Below are 12,077 nucleotides of genomic sequence, written 5' to 3' on the forward strand. Positions count from 1 at the left end.
TAAAAAAAAAAAAAAAAAAAAAAAAAAAGTATGAATTATTACTTTGTAAAAGATTATTAAGTCGCATTCGACGGTGCCGTGGGCTCGGTCTTGCCTACGTTGTACATAAAGCACTGCCCCACTTATTACCTGATAAACAAAATATATAAAATATATTAATTAACTCGGCCGATCCTTGACGGTCGTATTTACCAATTTTTAAAAAATATTTTCAAATCAACAAAAAATAAATCCTCACTTATTTAAATTAATTAAAAAAATAAAAGAATTAATTATATTCATATTCAAATAAATCATTTTCATTATTTAAATTAATATTAAATAATTAATTATTGTTACATCGATCGTTTCGGATCGGTTAGAGTTTCATCCGATAGCTTTCAATCATTCTGAAAAACTCTCTAGTGTTTCCAACAGTTGACTTGATTTTAAAGAAGAAAAAAAAATTAAAATTAAAAATCGATAATTATATTAAAGAATAATTATAATTATAAATGTAATAATAAATGAAAAAAAAAAAATAAAACATTGTTATTCATTGCAAGAGGACGATTCCTCGACTGGCATGGCAGGTGTTACCCCACTTCCGTGCCCTGCGAAAAATCCTCGTCGGGTATGTTATTAATTAACAATTCTTATTACCGTTGGTGTTTACTGTGAATCCGACGCTGTATAATAATTTATTAATGACGAACTGTTGAACTCTAAATAAAGCCTTACTTTGTTTTGTATTCAAAGGTACTTGCGAGAACAGCGCTCGAAGCTCCATCTATTGACAAAAAAAAAGTAATTTCAACTTTTGTACATCATTTCTTCTTTTGTGCTCATTGTTATCATTGAAATAATTAATTGCCATCTAAGTAATTAATTAAATTATTATAGTTAGTTAAGGTAATTGTGCATGGCACTTGATTAAGTCTACTTAATTATAAATAATATATTATAAAAGTATTTAACTGTGTGATTGCGGTGATCGTGGACTTTTTTGGCAACATTAATTCATTTATTTATAACAAATAATATTTTAATTTTAATTACTGCTAATAGTATTTAAAGAAGTATATTATTAATATTTTATTGTAAGTATAATAATAATATTAATAATAATAATAATAATATTTAATAAAAATAATTTTGTAGTGAATAGGTGTGTTAATGTTATCATTATCAGAAAACGATTATCAATTGAATAAATACAATGAAAAAAAAAAAAAAAAATCACCCTGCATTTTGTAGACTTATGATAAAAAATAATTGTACATTGTTTATTGTACATACCACAATTATCTAGTTGTCGTTTAAAATAAATTATTAAGAATGAAGTAATGATAATTGTAAAGACTTAAAATGAAGACAAGAGAAGAAAAGAATTAATTAAAAAACCAAAAACTACTTGCAGCACTGCAATGATCTTAAATAGTTGATAAGATTAAATTTTCTTTGTTCTATAAACAATTTATACCTTAATCTTATAAATAATTAAATATGAAGAAGAAGAAGAAGAAGAAGAAGAAGAAGAAATGAAAAAAAAAGTCCTTGTTAAGTAAACTCTAACATTAAATGCATTAATAATTCAGATTAATTATTAAATCTATTACTTATCTTTATTCTGATAGTAAATTTTGTCATTGAAAAAAAAAATTTTTCAACAACTTTCACCTCCTCGCTTAATTTTAGACTGTGAAATTAGATATGTAATACGTTGTACGAATATGTATATATATATATAAAAATACACAGAATAATATTAATGATACCGTATTGACTAATAAAATAAAAAAATAAAAATAAACAAATAAGTTCATTATAAATATAATTTATGATATGCGTTGACGGGTGTTCGGACTGGCAATATTAAAAAACGATTAAAGACCACGTTGAAATAACATTAACGATTAACATTTGAAAACAAATTATTTATATGACTTTTATTTATTTTTTTAACTCACCTAATATCCTTATAATATTTAATTCTTATTGAAAAGTGTAAAAATTTATGTTTATTTATTTTAAGCATCAGTCCAATGGCTACCGTAAGTATATATTTAAATTATACTAAGCTTACTAATATTAAATTCATATATAATATTAAAAAAAAGTTAGCTGACATTTCAAAATTATTGGAAATTTTTTTTTGAAAAAATTTCACTTAAAAAATTGTCACATTTAAAAAACTTGAAAAAATATAAGTGCAACTTTTTATAAATATCTTTTTAGTTGTAATTTAATTTATAAAAAAAAATCTAAAATTTTTAGACGTCTAGAAAACTAGTATGTAATCCATAAAAATAGTTTTGAAGAAAACAAACAAGAAAAAATGATAAATAATGAATTTAAAAAAAGTACTAAGGTCCTTTAATTTGATGATGAGGTAACAATTTATAAAACATAGTCAACAATTTTTATACCAAAATTTCCATGTTATTTTCTTGTATCTAGAAAATAAAGTCACTATTATGCTCCAATTATATTTAATGATATCCGGAAAGGTCGGAATAAATAATGACCATATTAGATAACATAATTATGACAAAATGATTACATTTTACTATAAAGATAATCCGCTTTAAATACTTAATATAATATATGCATATTATTCACCACTTAGCGTGTCATGGTGTCAATTTAATAATTTAATTGCGTTATTTCAAGTACGTGTAATGTCTCTCAATTTTATGTATATTAAAGCATGACATTGCTGTAAAATTAACCATTACTCATAATTACTCAGTTTCATACCCGTTTATATATTATAATTTATAATAATTGAAAATCGCAACTACAGAAAGCTTTTAAAAGTTACCATAGTTCTGTCTTAACGATGGTATTGAAGTATATTTTTTTTGAACAAATTAATTTTATAAAAAAAAAAAAACCGCTTCTAAAAATTTCGACTAAATAATTTTTTTTTAATTTTTACATGAGGAATTTTATGATTAATGCTTTTCATAATAATTTAATTGCTATAAAATTCTAAAAAAATTTCTAATGTCTGTCAACTTTAAAAATTTAAAAAACAATGAAATTATTAAATAATTTAATTATTGAGAAATTCTATACGTAAAAATAAAAAAAAATTATCAGTGACAATTAAAAAAAAATTTTTTTTCTCAAAATTGATTTGTTATAAAAATTTAAAAAAAAATTTAGATGTCTGCTGATTTCATGAAAGTTAAGTTAAAAATTTTTAGAATTTTTTTTTTATGAAAAAAATGATTGAAAAAAAAAAATAATTTTTAAAAATATTTTTTTATTGTTACTTAATCATTAAAAAAATTAAAAACGTCAGCTAACTTTAGCTTCACGCTGATTTCAATAACATTAAATAAATTGAAAATTAAATTAAGTACTTGAGTATTCTCATTAATAAAAGAAAGTGATAAAATATTAATAAAATGCATTTACATATCATAACTTACAAATAAAGTTCTAATTAAATACACTTGACACAGATAATAAAATAAAGAGATGTTTTAAATAATATTAATCAGTGGAATGTCACATGGTGTCAGTTTAATTATTAAGTTGCATCATTTCGAGTACACAACTTGTCTTTTACTGCAACATTCATAAAAACACATACGGCTATCACGCAATAAAAATATCACACATCTCTTCTTTCCATAATTGTCCTCTGATACATACGCTTACATAATCTTCTCAAACATAGAACATAGAGTATATACAAACACACAGTGACATTATTCACGAAGTATGCAAGTACTATAAAAAATATAAATAGTAATTATTAACTAAACAATAATGACAGGAATTTTACATTGATTATTTAATACCATTCTGTAAATTATTTATTTATTTATTTATATATTTCTTCTTTGCCGGTATATTATCTAAGAAAAACATATAATTCAATAACAAGCATAATCACATTTAAAATTGTGTAATCCGCTAGTAGATCCTCAAGGTAACGACTACTAATTCACCGCCAACACAAATAGGAGTAAGTAACCGAGAACTTTGTGTCCGAGAAATCAAGAGAGTATTTGAGTAGTCAACTTAGTGGAAACTAGCGTCGATTATAATGAAGATAATTTTACTTTTAAAGTTCTAAAAGCTGCCTCGTTTATTTCTTCTCAAGGACTTGTAACGGATCTTCCTATGAATGGCATACATTAAGGAATAAATCGTCGAGTTCTTGAGAAATTTTTCTTAATCTAATCATTATCTTATCAAGGAACAAGTCATTGATTTTTTTTTATTTTTATCAACTTATAACACCTTTAATTATTAATTTTACTTAAAGGAGAACACCACTGTGGCGATCGAAAAATAGAGATGATTTTTGGGAATTTTTTTGACAGGGAAAATAAAGGAATTTGGGGATCGAATTTTTTTTATTTTATAAAGGGTACATCAAAGATTATTACCATAAATTTTTATTAAAAAATTTTTATTTTAAAGATTTTTTTAGCCGGGTTAAATAAAAAAAAAAAAACAGTAAGAATAATGAGAAAATTTTCAAATTTTCGCGCCATTTTTTAAAAATGAAAATTTTTTAAATTAATATTAAAAAATGAATTTAATTAAAAAAAAAAAAAAAAAAAATTAGCTACACAACTCAGTTATTTTTTTTTTTTATTTCTAAGTAAAGAATAAATATTGACAACTTATATTTTTAGTTAGTACTTATTGATCTTCAATATCTTGAGTATTATTCCAGTGGCATAATACATCTTACAATACATGTTCTCTACCACACCTACAAGCCAATCCCGGTTCTAATTGACTAAGAAATATAGTGAGTATTGAGCAGCCTTTCCCCAAGACTAAGACCAAGAGCATCAAGGTGGATAGTAATGGACAATAATAAATTGCTTAATCATCCAATGAAGCTTCCAACTTGCAACTTGCAATTTACAACTCGGTATTGACGTCGCTCAATCACTTGTTTATCTCCTTCGCTAGTTTTAGCGTAGGTATGCTAAACAACAAGAAACATAAATTATTAATAATTACTACAAAGCCGATAAGTAATACAGCTCAAAAAATAAACATACTTAATAAAATGTTAATAAGTAATTAAAATAAAAGTGAAAACCGGATTTGTGATACTTACAATTGGAATTCTCCAGATGTATTTGGTAAGTACTACTTTTCTTCCTTTGTATTTATATTTATATTTATTGTATTATAATATTTAAAAATATTCGAGAAGATATCCCAATATTAATAATTTTATTCCTTTTCCAGATGAAATTCTATCTGCGCGTCACCATAACGAGCTTCAGGCCCTGCTGGCATATGAAAACCCCCTGGTCGTTCAATTTGAGTCTACGTATGGCTTGCTGTCTTCTCTTCCGCTTCTATTATATTTTGCAGCCCTAGTTATTCATTTACTTGCTTACTCACTCGCTCACCCGGCCCCTGATGGAAAGATATGACACAAATGTGTACGTAGCATGTATCCAACTTACAGACACCGCACCACGTGTGCACACGCTTCATGAAAGACATTATTTTATAATCCCCATCCCCCTTCCGTATCCCCAGGCCCTATTTTTTGTCTCGGACATAGACATATGTACGAAAACAATTCTACTGAATTCGTTCACGGGATTTTGATTTTTATCAACCTTTTATTTACAAGCTGTACTTGCGATAACAAGATGACACTGGATACCATCCCAGATTATACTCAGTCATATCTGGATTATACTCATTGTAATCTGGATTATACTAGCTACCAAGTCAATTTTTTGGGAAAGTGAAACTGATTTATTTCAAAATTGTGTTGTAAATTATGATCATTGGTATTAATATCTATGGGAAGTATATGTATTTTAAGATTACATACTAATATTAACTGTAAAACTATATATAGATTGATTGAAATGGAATGAAGAATAATACTTGACTTAAAAGCAAAATGATCGATAGATGCAAGCGTTTATTAGTCTAGAGTGTTGAGTACATTTGTTTGGCATCACAAACTGAGACCCTAAAACGTCAAATTGAAGGGTGTAAAGTAACGGCGTACCAAGTCACGTAATAACTTTGCGTGTTAAAACAACTTTTAATAATTAAGAGTGTGTAAATTTGTATATTAATGTGACTTAATAATCACGATCTAAGTAAACAATTATCAAACACGATACTCATTAACATTATTTCTTTTTCAAATATTTAACCAGTGTAGAAACGAAATTAGGCCAAGTTAAGATCTAACAATGTTAATGATTAATAATAGCACAGTTTTTGATAATTAAATTCCTACTATTATTTTCATTTTTAATTTTAATATGACGATAGAAAAAAGAGACGTATAAATTTTTTTTTTTAGTTTGTTAATAAATTACAGATTGTAAAAGCAATATTAATTATATTTATGATTGATAAGTAACATTACCGTGCAATTAATCGAAGTAACTATTATAAGATTATTTTACAAGCGCTGTATCGCTTCCAATAATTATTACGTAATTAAATGTTATATTATAGTAGAATTATCTCGACGTTTTAAAAATTACCCCCTTAGGAATTAATATTAAAAATTTTTATAAATTGTTATTACTTATTACTAAGTAATTAGTCATTATTAAATCTGTAATCTTTTCTTTTTTTTCTTAGTTAGTATGATAGGAGCATTTATATAAATTAATAATCTTTTTTATTTTTTTGTTTCAGATTATTAGAAAGCTTGCAATCGTTTTTTTTTTTGTTCCTCCCACTTTTTAACGCCATATAATTTTTTCAGTTTTGTATTTTTTGACTTTTTTTATTTTTTTTTGTATTTTCAAAACATTAATAAACTGTTAAAAAAATGGATAGTAAAAATATTTTTTGGTTTTTACTTAAAATTAAATAAAATAAACTTAGCTTTTATAAAAAATTTTTGTCGACTATTATAATTATTGACTTTACATAAATTATAAAAGTATATTTTGCCATCACGTAGTTTAAAAAATAGTACGGAAGTATTTCAGTTCGCCTGATCTCATTATTAAATTTAACTGTCAGTTATTGACACGTGGTAATGGTTATTAATAATCATACATACACAAATATACAGAGATTCATTTCAACAAGAGTCACGCTCACTGGGTCACGCATACGTTAGACTATTCATTTATATTTTTTAGCGACAACATAACGTATGCATTTAATATTCCGCTATGTTACAGTGAATATATAATAGTTATAGTTATAATAATAGTTACAGTAACACAGTAATAAAGGTAACTTAATGAGAATTTGATGAAAGTACGTGTGAATTCCTTGCATTTAAAATGAGACAGTGATTTGTATATTTAATTCACAGGAAGTAACAATGCTCAGCTCCATTCGTGATTCGCATAATCACGGATAAAGTGATAGTTTTTGCATGCGAGCATTCGCATGCATGTCCCTCTTTTATTTTATATACAATACATCTACACTAAATATAACACGAAAGTATTATTATAAATGGTGAATAGTATGAGATCCTCCCTTGTTCATTATTGGGACTTTTTACGAGTTTGTTTGTGTGCGTTTATCCGCAAGTTAAACAGGGGACTTGAATTCTTGTCTATAGAATTAAATCGTACAATTATTCACCTATACACACACACATACAAACACTCACACGTATATGTAACAGTTAAATTTATTACGACACACTAAATAATGAATGAACAAAATAATGCCAAATATATACGAGCGAGTTTAATCATATGACTCATCCACCTATATCTTAATCTCCTCCTCAAAGAGTAACCAACTAAACAGTCTATCTATAATAAATTCAGTATACATATAATGTACGGATACATCGCTTTGATTTAACACATGTTTGATAAAATCAGGTTTGCGACAGAAAAGATTTTACATAATTTTCACGGATCACATGCGTTGTCATCTTCATCTGTCGTCATTATTTAATCTCCTGTTTTTTTTTTTATTTATATATATTATGCACGATTCCATATATTCATTCTTAAACAACTCATTAATGATAGCTTGACCTCTACTCAATTAATGCGGTCTGTTTTCTTCTTGAAGTTGTGAAATATAAACAAAAATTCTAGTTTAAAATTATCCATCAATTTTTTTCATTTTTTACACATCTGAAATTAATTAAAAAAATATTTTTATTAATTATAGGTTGAAGATATGATTTGATAAATCGAAATTCAATGATCAATTTTTGGAGGACCAGATAAAATAAAAAGTGAAGCAAAAAGGGTGATTCTAAAATAATAACATTCCAGGTGTAGAAATAGTGAAAAATTTTTTTCTTGTTTTGCTTTTCTCTTCTTTCAAATTTTAAAAAATTTTGAAAAATTAAAAAAATTTTTTTAATTTCTTAAATCTATCTTCTCATTACTAAAATATTCTACCCATGAAAATGTAACATATTGTTGTAAATTGTCAAGGGCGTTTCTTTACAAATAGATAAATAAATAAATAAATTGAAATTATAGAAAAATTTTTAAATCTTTGAATAGATCAAAAGGGTCAGAGTAGATAAAACCAAAAAAACTATCAATTCTAATGTGTTATCAAAAAAAAATATATAGACAGATAGATCAATGGACTGACCTCATTCTCATTCTATTCTACACTTAATTTTCTTTTTTTTTATTTTATTAATTTATTTATTTTTCTTCTTTTGCTCAATTCCGCCGACTCGCCTCTTATTCTCATTCGAGTTTGCGTTAATGTGTACTCATACCCCTTCCTGATGTTATTGTGTGCAATAGTTGAATAGAATAGAACCCGTAGTACCAACACACACACACACACACACACACACACACACACACACACACACACACACACACACACACACACACACACACACACACACACACACACACACACACACACACACACACACACACACACACACACACACACACACACACACACACACACACACACACACACACACACACACACACACACACACACACACACACACACATCAGACTTAATTCCTCTTTCACGATTCTATTTCAGGAGCCCACGAGCTCTACTCATATATACCAGACCAGATACCAATATTATTCCATATACTTTATCACTATATTTTTTAGTTGTATTAGTATAGTGGCCCAATAGGAAGTTGAGCGGAAAAATAGTATTATAGGCGCGGCCTTTGGTAATATACAATGATGGGTTCGACAACCACCGTTGTACCTTCTAAGGTACTAACGATTGCGCTTCATTAAGTACATCACATTATTTTTTTATAGATATTAGAATACTTTAGACCTTCGCAACAGTTTAAATCTTGTAGAAGAAGAATCTGAAGAAAAAAAAATAATTATAATTATTTTTAAAACATAGATGAATTCAAAAGTTTAAATATAACAATATATATTTATAAATATGACTTACATTAAGTCGTAGTAAATTTTCCATTACTTCCTGAAAAAATAAATTGTAAAAAATATTTAATATTTAATTTTTAAAATAGATAAAGAAAATTTAATTAAAAAAAATTTTATTATCTTGCATAAATAAAAAAAAAAAAAAATAGCAAGTTATAATTAGAGATGAATTGAAGGATGATTAAATCAAGGTATACACAAAACACAAGCATCGTCTGTATACAACTTAATTCTACAGCAGATCTTATTGATCATACCCGAGGTTTGTACTAGTAATAAATAAATTAAAAAAGAATGTTAGAAAGATCTTGGATCGCTGATGATAAGCTACGCGTGAGCGTTAGTCATTAACTAATTAAAAAACACATTTACTTCATTTATTCTCTAGCATTTCAGTGCATCAATACTTACAAAACTAGGTCAAATTATTTTTTCTCATTTTCAACAACATATTTTACTCATATGTTTCCCTCGTATTTACTTAAATCAACATCTTGTCTCTCCCCAGTAAGCTGTTGCTCTTGGTCTCGGGTGAAAAATTATGGACAACGTGTAAGAATGTCAAAGCGGTGTTTTAGAGTCATCATATCACCCAACTCTTGGATCGTCTTCTCAATGATGTTCCTTCATTCTACGCAGTTGATTTTTTATTGGTTAATTGGGAAATAAATGAAGTCAGTGTACTCTCACGATTCCCAGCTTCTATTTACTGAGTATCAAAGATTAAAGATCCCCAGAATTTAAGAAAAAAATTCAGTGAAAATAATCGCACAATGTCAATAGTTAAATATCTTCTCATTTTTTATAGCCTTGATTTATTTTTTTTTTATTTCTTCTCCATCTGAAAAATATTCTTATTTAATGTGTGGTATGACACGGAAGCTGAGGAATAATGCGTCATGCTTACGCTTATTAATTTTATTACTAAGAACGAAGACTAATGAATTAATAATTACACAGAATTATTTATATACACATAAAAGTGTAATAATAAGCAAGAAGATTATTTAGTTAATGTATAAGTAAATAAATATATGATAATGATAAGTATTATGTACTGTATTGAGCTGGAACATTTAAATGGATAATATGACACCAGTGTTTATCGTTTAAAAATATCTATTCAAATTTTGTATGTCATATACATGCTTTTAAACGCGATGGAGAAAATTTAAGAAATAATAACTTGTTGATAAAAAATATAATGGAATAAGAAGAAAAGATAAAGGCGTCGAGGTGAATAGATCAAGGTGATTGTTGAGTTTACAATAGAGAAGAGAAGAAGAAGAAAAATCATTTTTAGGACATATTAAATATTATTTATAAACAACCGAAATTAAAAATGCAAGCCACGTTTAGTAATATATTATTTATGAAGGATGTTAAAAAAAAAAATTAATAATAAACTTACGTAATTACAAATTGTATTGGAAGATTTTTATACAAGTATATACAGTAGCTTATTACTGTTGCCATGAATTTATCGCTAAAATTGACTCACTATTGATGCAATCTTCGAAAATATCAACAAGTCATCCAGCCTACTTAACTTTTTTAGCGAACTATTGTTTTATTAATCATCATTTTCTTCTTATTAATAATGTATAATTTCCTTTTCAAAGTGGTGACTAATTCTTGAAAAAATATTATTTTATTTGCTAGATCAGGAAGCTAGATAAAAAAATTGAAAAAAATAATAACGTCATCAAATCTCGGCAGTAATACTAGATCTTAGTGTAATAATATCACAGTATAAAGCTTGATTTATTGAGTTTATTTACCGGTAAAGACGTTGAAGGCCACGGTGAGTGAGTTGCTAGTAAAATTCCACATAGTAAACTTCAATCGTCCGAGCATTTATAATAATAATAATAATAATAATAATAATAATAATAATAATAATAATAATAATAATAATAATAATAATAATAATAATAATAATAATAATAATAATAATAATAATAATAATAATAATAATAATAATAATAATAATAATAATAATAATAATAATAATAATAATAATAATAATAATAATAATAATAATAATAATAATAATAATAATAATAATAATAATAATAATAATAATAATAATAATAATAATAATAATAATAATAATAATAATAATAATAATAATAATAATAATAATAATAATAATAATAATAATAATAATAATAATAATAATAATAATAATAATAATAATAATAATAATAATAATAATAATAATAATAATAATAATAATAATAATAATAATAATAATAATAATAATAATAATAATAATAATAATAATAATAATAATAATAATAATAATAATAATAATAATAATAATAATAATAATAATAATAATAATAATAATAATAATAATAATAATAATAATAATAATAATAATAATAATAATAATAATAATAATAATAATAATAATAATAATAATAATAATAATAATAATAATAATAATAATAATAATAATAATAATAATAATAATAATAATAATAATAATAATAATAATAATAATAATAATAATAATAATAATAATAATAATAATAGAAGGCAGTCTAATCGGCCTTCATTTCCAGCACCGCTACACCAAGAACGGCACCGTTTCTCCGAGGACAACGACAACCTCTTTACAGGTCGACAAGTGAGCATCTCCAAAAAGATGACTCACTCAAAACAACAGCTCGACACGGTGAACGAAGATCTCCCCACACAGCTTCAAGAGGACTCCACTCTGCTCACTGTCAACCA

At 25.4% G+C, this 12,077-nt stretch overlaps 2 long non-coding RNA genes across 2 annotated transcripts; both read right to left on the bottom strand.

Annotated features, from left to right (window-relative positions):
* Positions 1-5,218, bottom strand: LOC141524844 (uncharacterized). The gene is made up of 3 exons (XR_012478761.1): positions 5,078-5,218; positions 3,420-4,942; positions 1-769 (listed from the first exon to the last, which is right to left on the bottom strand). It is a non-coding gene; the product is annotated as an uncharacterized LOC141524844 (long non-coding RNA).
* Positions 5,219-6,651: 1,433 nt separating this feature from the next.
* On the bottom strand, positions 6,652-11,197 carry LOC141524843 (uncharacterized). The gene is made up of 6 exons (XR_012478760.1): positions 11,117-11,197; positions 10,747-11,006; positions 9,747-10,176; positions 9,343-9,372; positions 8,542-9,250; positions 6,652-8,066 (listed from the first exon to the last, which is right to left on the bottom strand). It is a non-coding gene; the product is annotated as an uncharacterized LOC141524843 (long non-coding RNA).
* Between the last annotated feature and the right edge of the window lie 880 nt (positions 11,198-12,077).

The sequence above is a fragment of the Cotesia typhae genome, unplaced genomic scaffold, assembly GCF_013202065.1.
Source record: "Cotesia typhae breed Kobodo isofemale line unplaced genomic scaffold, CoteBio_Ctyphae contig_23, whole genome shotgun sequence".
Taxonomy (NCBI): Eukaryota; Metazoa; Arthropoda; class Insecta; order Hymenoptera; family Braconidae; genus Cotesia; species Cotesia typhae.